Raw genomic sequence first — 9,885 nt, 5'->3', positions numbered from 1 at the left:
ATTGACATTACATTTTAAAGGTGTTTAATTGGCGTGGCAGTAAATATTATCTTACCGTAAAAAAAAAAAAAATAGTTAGTTCAAATGTGTGAGAGGTGACATCAGGCAAATGCTGGAATTTGACCAAAAACATCACGGTACATTATGTGGACTAGTCTGTAGCCTAAAAATGAAGAAGAAAATAAAACGTTTTCTTATGAAATAACATTTTATTCTCTTATAAACAAGAACAATAAATGTGTGTAAACATACGGAAAAAACTGCACAAAACACAACAGTGATTAATCACTGCAATTACTTAAATACTTGAACTATAGTGCAATTCTCAGAACAACAACAGTATGTTCCACAAGTACAGGGTGGGGAAGCAAAATTTACAATATTTTGAGGCAGGGATTGAAAGACAGTGTATGACCAATTAATTTATTGAAAGTCAGGAGAATTTATTTGCCACAAGAAAATGTACATAATAGAAAATGTTTTTATTCTGTGTCCTCCTTCTTTCTCAATAACTGCCTTCACACGCTTCCTGAAACTTGCGCAAGTGTTCCTCAAATATTCGGGTGACAACTTCTCCCATTCTTCTTTAATAGTATCTTTAAGAAAGTCGACATTGCTGTGTGATGTTCTATTGGTAGCATGTTCTAAAACGTCCCAAATAGCAGAATCCAGAGGGTTTAGATCTGGGCTAGAAGGCGGCCATAAACATGATTCCCAAAAATTGCTAAAGTTGGATTTGTTGCTGTTGTCAACAAGTGTTTTGGTGTTCTTGTGCAAGATTTTAACTTCAAATCATATTTTATTGCATTTCTAACGGTCTTGTTGTCTACCTCAAGTTCAATTGCCATTTTTCTCATGGATTTGGTTGGATCCTTTAGGATTTTGGATTTGAGAGCTTTTATAAAAGCTTTGGTACGTTTTTTGTTGCTTCCTCCACTTCCAGACTTTCTCGTAATAGTTTTGCTCATAGTCATTCTCTTCTTTCCATTATAAACAGTCTTTATGGACACTGCAACTATTTTTGAAATCTCCTTTGGTGTGACGAGTGCATTCAGCAAATCACACACTCTTTGACGTTTGCTTTCCTGATTACTCATATGGGCAAAAGTTTCTGAAAAGGTATGGATAATAGTGTTAGGTATGATTATGACATCAATATATGTTTGGTTTCAAAACAATTGCCGTAGTGCCTGCTGAGAAAAAACAACTAAATGTTCATTGTAAATTTTGCTTCCACACCCTGTACAGTTGAGTTTTCAAATGGCGGTGCAAATTATTCATTGACCCAGACTTGAAAGATATATTTTTTTGCAAATATTGCAAGTTGCATGCCCATCTTTTCTTTCTGAAAAGTGCATCCAAATACTCCTCCTTTTTCTTTGGCTCATTACTCACAGGTGCTCACTCACTCACTCACTCTCAAACTTTTCTCTGGTTTGGACCAGTCTTCCAGCTCCGCCTCCTCGAATATGCCCACCGCACGCTTCGAACTGTTGTCTTTTTGCTAACTTCTTGCCATGAGACATGAACGGCTCTTTACAAATACTCGGTTCCCATCGTTCATTTCAAAGAGCCGTTCAAAAGAGTCAATTCGTTCGTGAACGTCACATCACTACTTAAAATCCCCTTCACACCCCAATGTGCAACCACTTAATTAAATGCTCTAACAAAAAAAATTTAAAAAAGAATAAGACACCTGTGGAACGGACAGGACTGAAAAAACACCATCCAATCATTCTAACAGGCCCATCGAAATGATTAAATGGTGATATGTCTGTCAAACTCAACTGCCACTTGTCCCTCCCCCCTCTGCGAGTACAATCCAGTACTCTGGAGGCGTCGGGTTTGGACTTTTGAATTGTGTATTTTTAAACTATAGCTTGCTGGAGCCATTTTTCCAGGATCTCCTACTCTACCTTTAATTGCAGACTAATAACAATACCAAGCAAAGAACACTCAAACATGTTAGTGCAGATCAGGTTTATGAAGAACAGCAAAGTTACAGTAATGGTATAAATTACAGTGTATGACACAGGTGTCAAACATGCGGTCCGGGGGCCAAAACCAACCCACCAAAGGCTCCAATCCGACCCGTGGGATGAATTTGTGAAATGCAATAACTACACTGAAGATGTTAACAATCAAGGATGTTCAATCTGAAGTGGGTCAGAGCAGTAAAATACTATCATAAAAACCTATAAATAATGAAAAAAAGCTAATTTTTTCTTTATTTTTTAGTGTCAAAAAAGTAAAGTTACATAAAAATGTTTACATTTACAGACTGCATTATGTATTTGTTGTGGTTTGATGTTAAAATCAGGAAAATAGTATTGTTTGACTCTTGTATCAAGTTAGTGATAAAGGTGTAAAAGCACTGAGGGGTAGGATTAAATAAGTTTATACTTCTTCCTACTCCTTTTCAACCATGCAAAATTCAGACTTCTATGTGCGTGGAGACAGATTCTGTCCATTTGAATGTTTTGTTTTGTTTTTTTTGTTTTTTTTGCATGTTTGAAATAAGTAAAGACAATGACAACAACAACGACAACAACAACAACAACTGGCTTTTCACAAAAAAATATGAACAGCCTGAAATGTCTTAAAAGGAGTATGTGGTATTTTAACAATATTCTGCCTGTTATCAAATGTTTTGTGTATTTGTAGATCCACTGTGATCTGTAGGTTGTGACGCACAAGTATAAATGATAAACTGAGGTGTAATATTGTTAAAATTACACTTATTTTTCTTAAGAATTTTCAGGTTGTTCATATTTATTACCTCCGCCAAGGAGGTTATGTTTTTGCCAGGGTTTGTTTGTTTGTTTGTTTGTCTGTCTGTTTGTTTGTTTGTTTGTCTGTCTGTTTGTTTGTTTGTTTGTTTGTCTGTCTGTTTGTTTGTTTGTTTGTCTGTCCGTTAGTGTGCAACATAACTCAAAAAGTTATGGACAGATTTGGATGAAATTTTCAGGGTTTGTTGGAAGTGGGATAAGGAAGAAATGATTAAATTTTGGTGGTGATCGGGGGTGGGGGGGCCCACGGGGGGGGCCACTGATCAGCCTTGGCGGAGGTCTGCGCTCTCCGAGTGCTTCTAGTTGTTCATGTTACGTTCAAGTACGGTTTGTAGATGGAAACATTTTAACTACAGAATTTTACTTTTTTCACTCAAAAACACAGAGAAAACTTTGGAGTTGATATTGTTTCTTTGTTCATATCCTATTATTCACATTTTGTTTTTTGCAAAATGATACTTTGTTTTAGTGTAAATACATGAAAATATTTGCATTTTCAAACAGAAAAATTTGGAGTTGTCATTATTTATATGTTATTACAATAGTATTTTGCTGGTCCGGCCGACTTTAGATCATATTAAGCTGTACGTGGCCCCTGAACTAAAATGAGTTTGACACCACTGGTGTATGGGATGATGCATAAGTGTCCACTGTGTTGGCTGATATGGAACTAAAACAACAAAACCCATGAATATACAAGAGAACAGCTGGAGAAGAACTGTCCACTGTACTGACTGCTATAAATGAAAGGGTTAAGGCTGCACTACATGCACAGTCGTAGTTTAACCCTTTCATGCATGAATTATGAGAACCTTAGTCAATATTTTTTTCTTGAGTGCTTTTATTCCTCTTTAGGCATGAAAAAAACAATGCAAATGATTTTTTTTCATGAACCTATTTTTCGTGGAGTCACAAAAATGTCCACTCAGCTGGACACCATGCATTTAATTTTGGAAGCAAAGAAACATGTATTTACTGTCATACTGTGTGAAAACTATGAAATAAAAACATTTTTAATGCCACTAATTGCTACATCGCTAATGTTCTCTCAAATTTTATCATACTCTAATATTAGTTATTACTCATTTCATGAAGATAATATCCTCCTGAGACCCAGGAAATTGACAGTTTTCGCTTTTTTATATTAAAAAATTGTCTTGATTGGAAAATGCATAATGCAACAGTTTTTTCAGATACATTTTTAAAATAATTTTTATTTATTGATTGATTTTATTTTTAATGGAATGTCCTTTGTAATGCACAGCATTTTTTAAGTTAACCCTTTCATGCATAGTGGTCACTACAGTGGACAGCTATTCTACAGCTGTTCTATTGTATAATCATGGATTTTGTTGTTCTTTTTGTTTGTTTTTTTTTTTTTTTTTTTTTTTTTTTTTTTACACATATCTTTATTAACCCTTTCATGCACGAATTATGAGAACCTTAATCCAAATTTTTTTCCTGAGTGTTTTTATTCCTCTTTAGGCATGAAAAAAACAATGTGATTGAAAATTTTGTTCTGAAAAATAAATCTAAATAAATAAATAAAATAAAAAATAATTGAAAAAAAAACAAAACATGAAAAATAATAAAGACAAAAAAAAAAATCTTATTAACCCTATTTTTCATGAAGTTGCAAAAATGTCCACTCAGCTGGACACCACACGTTTAATTTTTGACGCACAGAAACATGTATTTACTGATAAAATGTGTGAAAACTATGGGGAGGGCTTGTAATTCTGGGGGTTTAGGATCAGGAGAGATCTACATAATGTTACCAATTCATGTCAGAAAAGATATGTAGTGTCTTAACACTTTAATAAAGATATGTGTAAAAAAAAAAAACAAAAAAAAAAAAACGATGAAAAGAACAAAAAAATCCATGAATATAAAAGAGAACAGCTGTAGAATAGCTGTCCACTGGAGTGACCAGTGTGCATGAAAGGGTTAAAGTTTTAAGACAGTACATATCTTTTCTGACATGAATTGATAACATTATGTAGATCTCTCCTGAGCATAAAGCCCCAGAATCACAACCCCTCCCCATAGTTTTCACACAATTTATCAGTAAATACATGTTTCTGTGCGTCAAAAATTAAACGTGTGGTGTCCAGCTGAGTGGACATTTTTGCAACTTCATGAAAAATAGGTTCATAAGAATTTTTTTTTTTTTTTTTCATTATTATTTTTTTAATGTTTTTTTTTTTCAATTATTTTTATTTTATTTACTTATTTTTATTATTTTTCAGAGGAAAATTTTCAGTCGCATTTTTTTTTCCATGTCTAAAGAGGAATAAAAACACTCGGAAAAATTTTTGATTAAGGTTCTCATAATTTGTGCATGAAAGGGTTAAACTGTCAAAGTTTTGTCCCAAATAGAGGAAAAAATGCATCGCTGGGTTTCAGGAGGATATGCAAAAAAAAAAAAAAAAAGTTTCAGAAAACTGTTAATTACAGTTTAATAACAATTAGCAACTGATTTACACTGAAACATGTTACTATAGATCAGGTTTATCATGAGCAGCAAAGTGACAATAATTGTCTGAATGTCAGTGTATGGGATGATGCATAAGTGTCCACTGTGTTGGCTGATATGGAACTAAAACAACAAAACCCATGAATATACAAGAGAACAGCTGGAGAAGAACTGTCCACTGGAGTGACTGCTATATATGAAAGGGTTAAGGCTGCACTACATGCACAGTCGTAGTTTAACCCTTTCATGCATGAATTATGAGAACCTTAGTCAATATTTTTTTCTTGAATGTTTTTATTCCTCTACAGGCATGAAAAAAACAATGCAAATGATTTTTTTTTTTTTTTTTATGAACCTATTTTTCGTGGAGTCACAAAAATGTCCACTCAGCTGGACACCATGCATTTAATTTTGGAAGCAAAGAAACATGTATTTACTGTCATACTGTGTGAAAACTATGAAATAAAAACATTTTTAATGCCACTAATTGCTACATTGCTTTCTCACATTTTATCATACTCTAATATTAGTTATTACTCATTTCATGGAGATAATATCCTCCTGAGACCCAGGAAATTGACAGTTTTGATTGGAAACTGCATAATGCAACAGTTTTTTCAGATACATTTTTTAAATAATTTTTATTTATTGACTGATTTTTTAATGGAATGTCCTTTGTAATGCACAGCATTTTTGAAGTTAAACTGTCAAAGTTTTGTTCCATACAGAGGACAAAATGCATCGCTGGGTTTCAGGAGGATATGCAAAAAAAAAAAAAAGTTTCAGAAAACTGTTAACCCTTTCATGCATGAATTATGAGAACCTTAATCAAGATTTTTTTTTTTCCTGAGTGTTTTTATTCCACTTTAGGCATGAAAAAAAACACAATGTGATTGAATTTTTTTTTTTTTAAATCAACCTGTTTTTCATGGAGTTACAAAAATGTCCACTCAGCTACACCATGAATTTTATTCTTGAAGCAAAGAAACATGTATTTAAAACCCAATATCATAAAGTGATATAAAAACAGTGAAATGAAACCATGTTTAATGCAGCTAATCTGATGTTTTCTCACATTTTAACATATTCTAATACTAGTTATTACTCACTTCATGGAGATAATATGCAAAAAATAAATATTAACAATTGATTTCCACTCAAGAACCAATCAAGAACAGCAAAGTTACAATAATGGTATGAATTGCAGTGTATGAGATGATGCATAAGTGTCCACTGTGTTGGTTGATATGGAACTAAAACAACAAAATCCATGAATATACAAGATTAAAGCTGTAGAGTAACTGTCCACTGTAGTGACCACTATGCATGAAAGGGTTAATTACAGTCTAATAACAATTAGCAGCTAATTTACACTGAAGATCAGGTTTATCATGAGCAGCAAAGTGACAATAATTGTCTGAATGTCAGTGTATGGGATGATGCATAAGTGTCCACTGCGTTGGCTGATATGGAACTAAAACAACAAAACCCATGAATATACAAGAGAACAGCTGGAGAAGAACTGTCCACTGGAGTGACCGCTATATATAAAAGGGTTAATTTGTGGTGGCTGACGACAGTATCTGTTCACTAATGCTCTGAGTCAAAGCTAACTGAGAACAACTCCCTTATCTGAACTTTCACTGCTGATCTGTAGATGGCAGTGATAGCATGAGTAAAAGTAAACAGAGCTGGCTGAAATAAATCCTATTTGCATTTTTGCATTCCAGGTGCAGTCTGTGAACACATGCCATTCATTGTAAAAGTATGTAAGTGCTTTTTTGTTTTTGCAAGCCTACAAACTTATATTCTCAAAGCTGTCAACTGAGAATACTAAGTACAAACGTCCCATGCAATTCTTCCATTGTTTCACTCTGAAATCTCTCAGAAATTTCCAAATTGAAGACAGCATCTGGAGTTTCATTGTCTTGCAGTATTTAGTAGCCCCCCAGAGCCTCACTGCCTTCCCTAAGTAGCTGAGCCCAGCACAAAGCAACTATTGTACGACTGCTCTTTAAACCCATCCCAGTTTTTTTTTTTTTTTTTTTTTTTTTTTTTTTTTTTGAAAAAGCCCTGCATTCAGTGATACCCAGCAGAAATCACAGTGCCAAGGCCAAAAAATCACAGACTGGAATCTTGTCGGAAGCCCATGAATTCATAGGATTTGTTCAAGAGGTATTCATGCAGTTTTCTGTCGCTTCCCCTGCCAACCTTCCGAGGCCCGGCTGACCTATTTCCTAAATTGTGCTGTCACACACAGAAAGACACAGCCTGCATCAAAAATACTGTTACCACAACAGACTGGGCTCAAACGAGTGGTGTGGTCTTTCACATGACGCTGGTGACCGCAACAAATGTGGATTACAATTACAAGGAAATAATCAAATAAGTAACCTGAGGGTAGGGATATAACGATTAGCGGTATAACGATAAACCGCGGTAAAATTGCCAACTGTTAGTATTACCGTTTAAATTCTAATTATCATGATAACCGTGTTTGATTACCGCACTTTTACAGAGAAAACGCCTACGTAAAGATCTGCTTTTATGTCACATATTTGAGTATAGTTTTAATTTATTACAATTTAAATTGTATATACCTAATATTTGGAACCAATATTCACTTTTAAAGTCTTTGAAAAGGTTTGTTAAGCATCTTTGTGTTATTTATGCAATAAATTATGTACATTTTTCAAATCGGATTTTATATTTTTTGTGTGTGTGTTTTTTGGCCTTTTGTGTTGATATAGTAGGTTAAAGTGAAAAAAATTATAGACAGATCAAATAGATGAAGTTGTGCTGAAAAAAAAACCATACCAAACATGGGTATAGTAAACATTTCTTTGTGTAGCATATAAAGGCAAAATCAAAAGTACTCAAAAATGGCCAAAATAGGCTCAGACCACTAAGGGTTAAGACCGCCTACCTCTGCATATCAGGTCCTCACCTACAGTTGGTACTTTTAAATCCGTTTAAAAACCCATTTTTATTCTTTGGCTTTTAAACTGGACTGAGAATTGACATGTTGGCATTTTATTTATTTTATTTTATTTTACTTGTATAGATTTTTTATGCAATCAATTATATACATTTTTCAAATCGGATTTTATATATTTTTTTGTGTTTTCTGGCCTTTTGTGTTGATATAGTAGGTTAAAGTGAAAAAAAATTATAGACAGATAAAATAGATGAAGTTGTGCTGTAAAAAAAAACATACCAAACATTGGTATAGTAAACATTTGTTTATATAGTATATAAAGGCAAAATCAAAATTACTGAAAAACAGCTAAAATAGGCTCAGACCACTAAGGGTTAATACATGAATGTTTCTGCCAAGAGGAAGTGCATTGTGACAATTATTTTATTTGTTTTTTGGTTGGTTTTTTTTTTGTTATTTTGGGTTTTTTTCAAAATACAACTTGGTTAAATTATTTCAGTGTGTGTACTTTTTGAACATTTTGGGCACAATTTCACAATTTCAACAATGCCACAATAATAATAATAACCAAGATAATTTTGGTCACAATAACCGTGATATGAAATTTTCATATTGTTAAATCCCTACCTGAGGGACATGTGGTTTAGTGAGTACCATCACCAAAGCTCTGTGGTAATAAGAATACAATCAGGTGTCAAACATACAGCGTAATAATCAAATAAGAAACATGAGGGTAGGGATGAAACGATTAGCGGTATAACGATAAACCGCGGTAAAATTGTCAATGGTTAGTGTCACTGTTTAAATTCTAATTATCATGATAACCGTGTTTGATTACTGCACTTTTCTGGAGAAAACACTTTTATATAATATATTTAATATAATTATTTACATTTTTCAAATCGGATTTTTTTTTTTTTTTTTTGTGTTTTCTGGCCTTTTGTGTTGATATAGTAGGTTAAAGTGAAAAAAATTATAGACAGATGAAATAGATGAAGTTGTGCTGAAAAACAAAAAACATACCAAACATGGGTATAGTAAACATTTGTTTATATAGTATATAAAGGCAAAATCAAAATTACTGAAAAAAAGCCAAAATAGGCTCAGACCACTAAGGGTTAATACTTGAATGTTTCTGCCAAGAGGAAGTGCATTGTGACAATTATTTCAATTTTTTTTATTTTATTTTTTTTTCTCAAAATACAACTTGGTTAAATTATTTCAGTGTGTGTATTAATACTTTTTGAACATTTTGGGCACAATTTCAACAATACTGCGATAATAATGATAACTGTGATAATTTTGGTCACAATAACCGTGATATGAAATTTTCATATCGTTACATCCCTACCTGAGGGACATGTGGTTTAGTGAGTACCATCACCAAAGCTCTGTGGTAATAAGGATACAATCAGGTGTCAAACATGCGGCCCAGGGACCAAAACCGGCCCTCCAAAGGGTCCAGTCTGGCCCCTAGGATGAATTTGTGAAATGTAAATATTAATCATTTTAGTTCAGGTTCCACATTTAATCTCAAGTGGGTCGAATCAGTAAAATAACATCATAATAACCTATAAACACTCACAACTCCAATTTTTTGTCTTAGTAAATGTAAAAATTTTCATGTCATTTTACTGTATTTACACTTAAACAAACTACCATTTCACAAAAACGCGAATAAC

Source organism: Sphaeramia orbicularis, chromosome 5 (assembly GCF_902148855.1).
Source record: "Sphaeramia orbicularis chromosome 5, fSphaOr1.1, whole genome shotgun sequence".
Lineage (NCBI taxonomy): Eukaryota > Metazoa > Chordata > Actinopteri > Kurtiformes > Apogonidae > Sphaeramia > Sphaeramia orbicularis.
The sequence above is the reverse complement of the archived record's forward strand: the minus strand, read 5'-3'. Positions refer to the sequence as shown.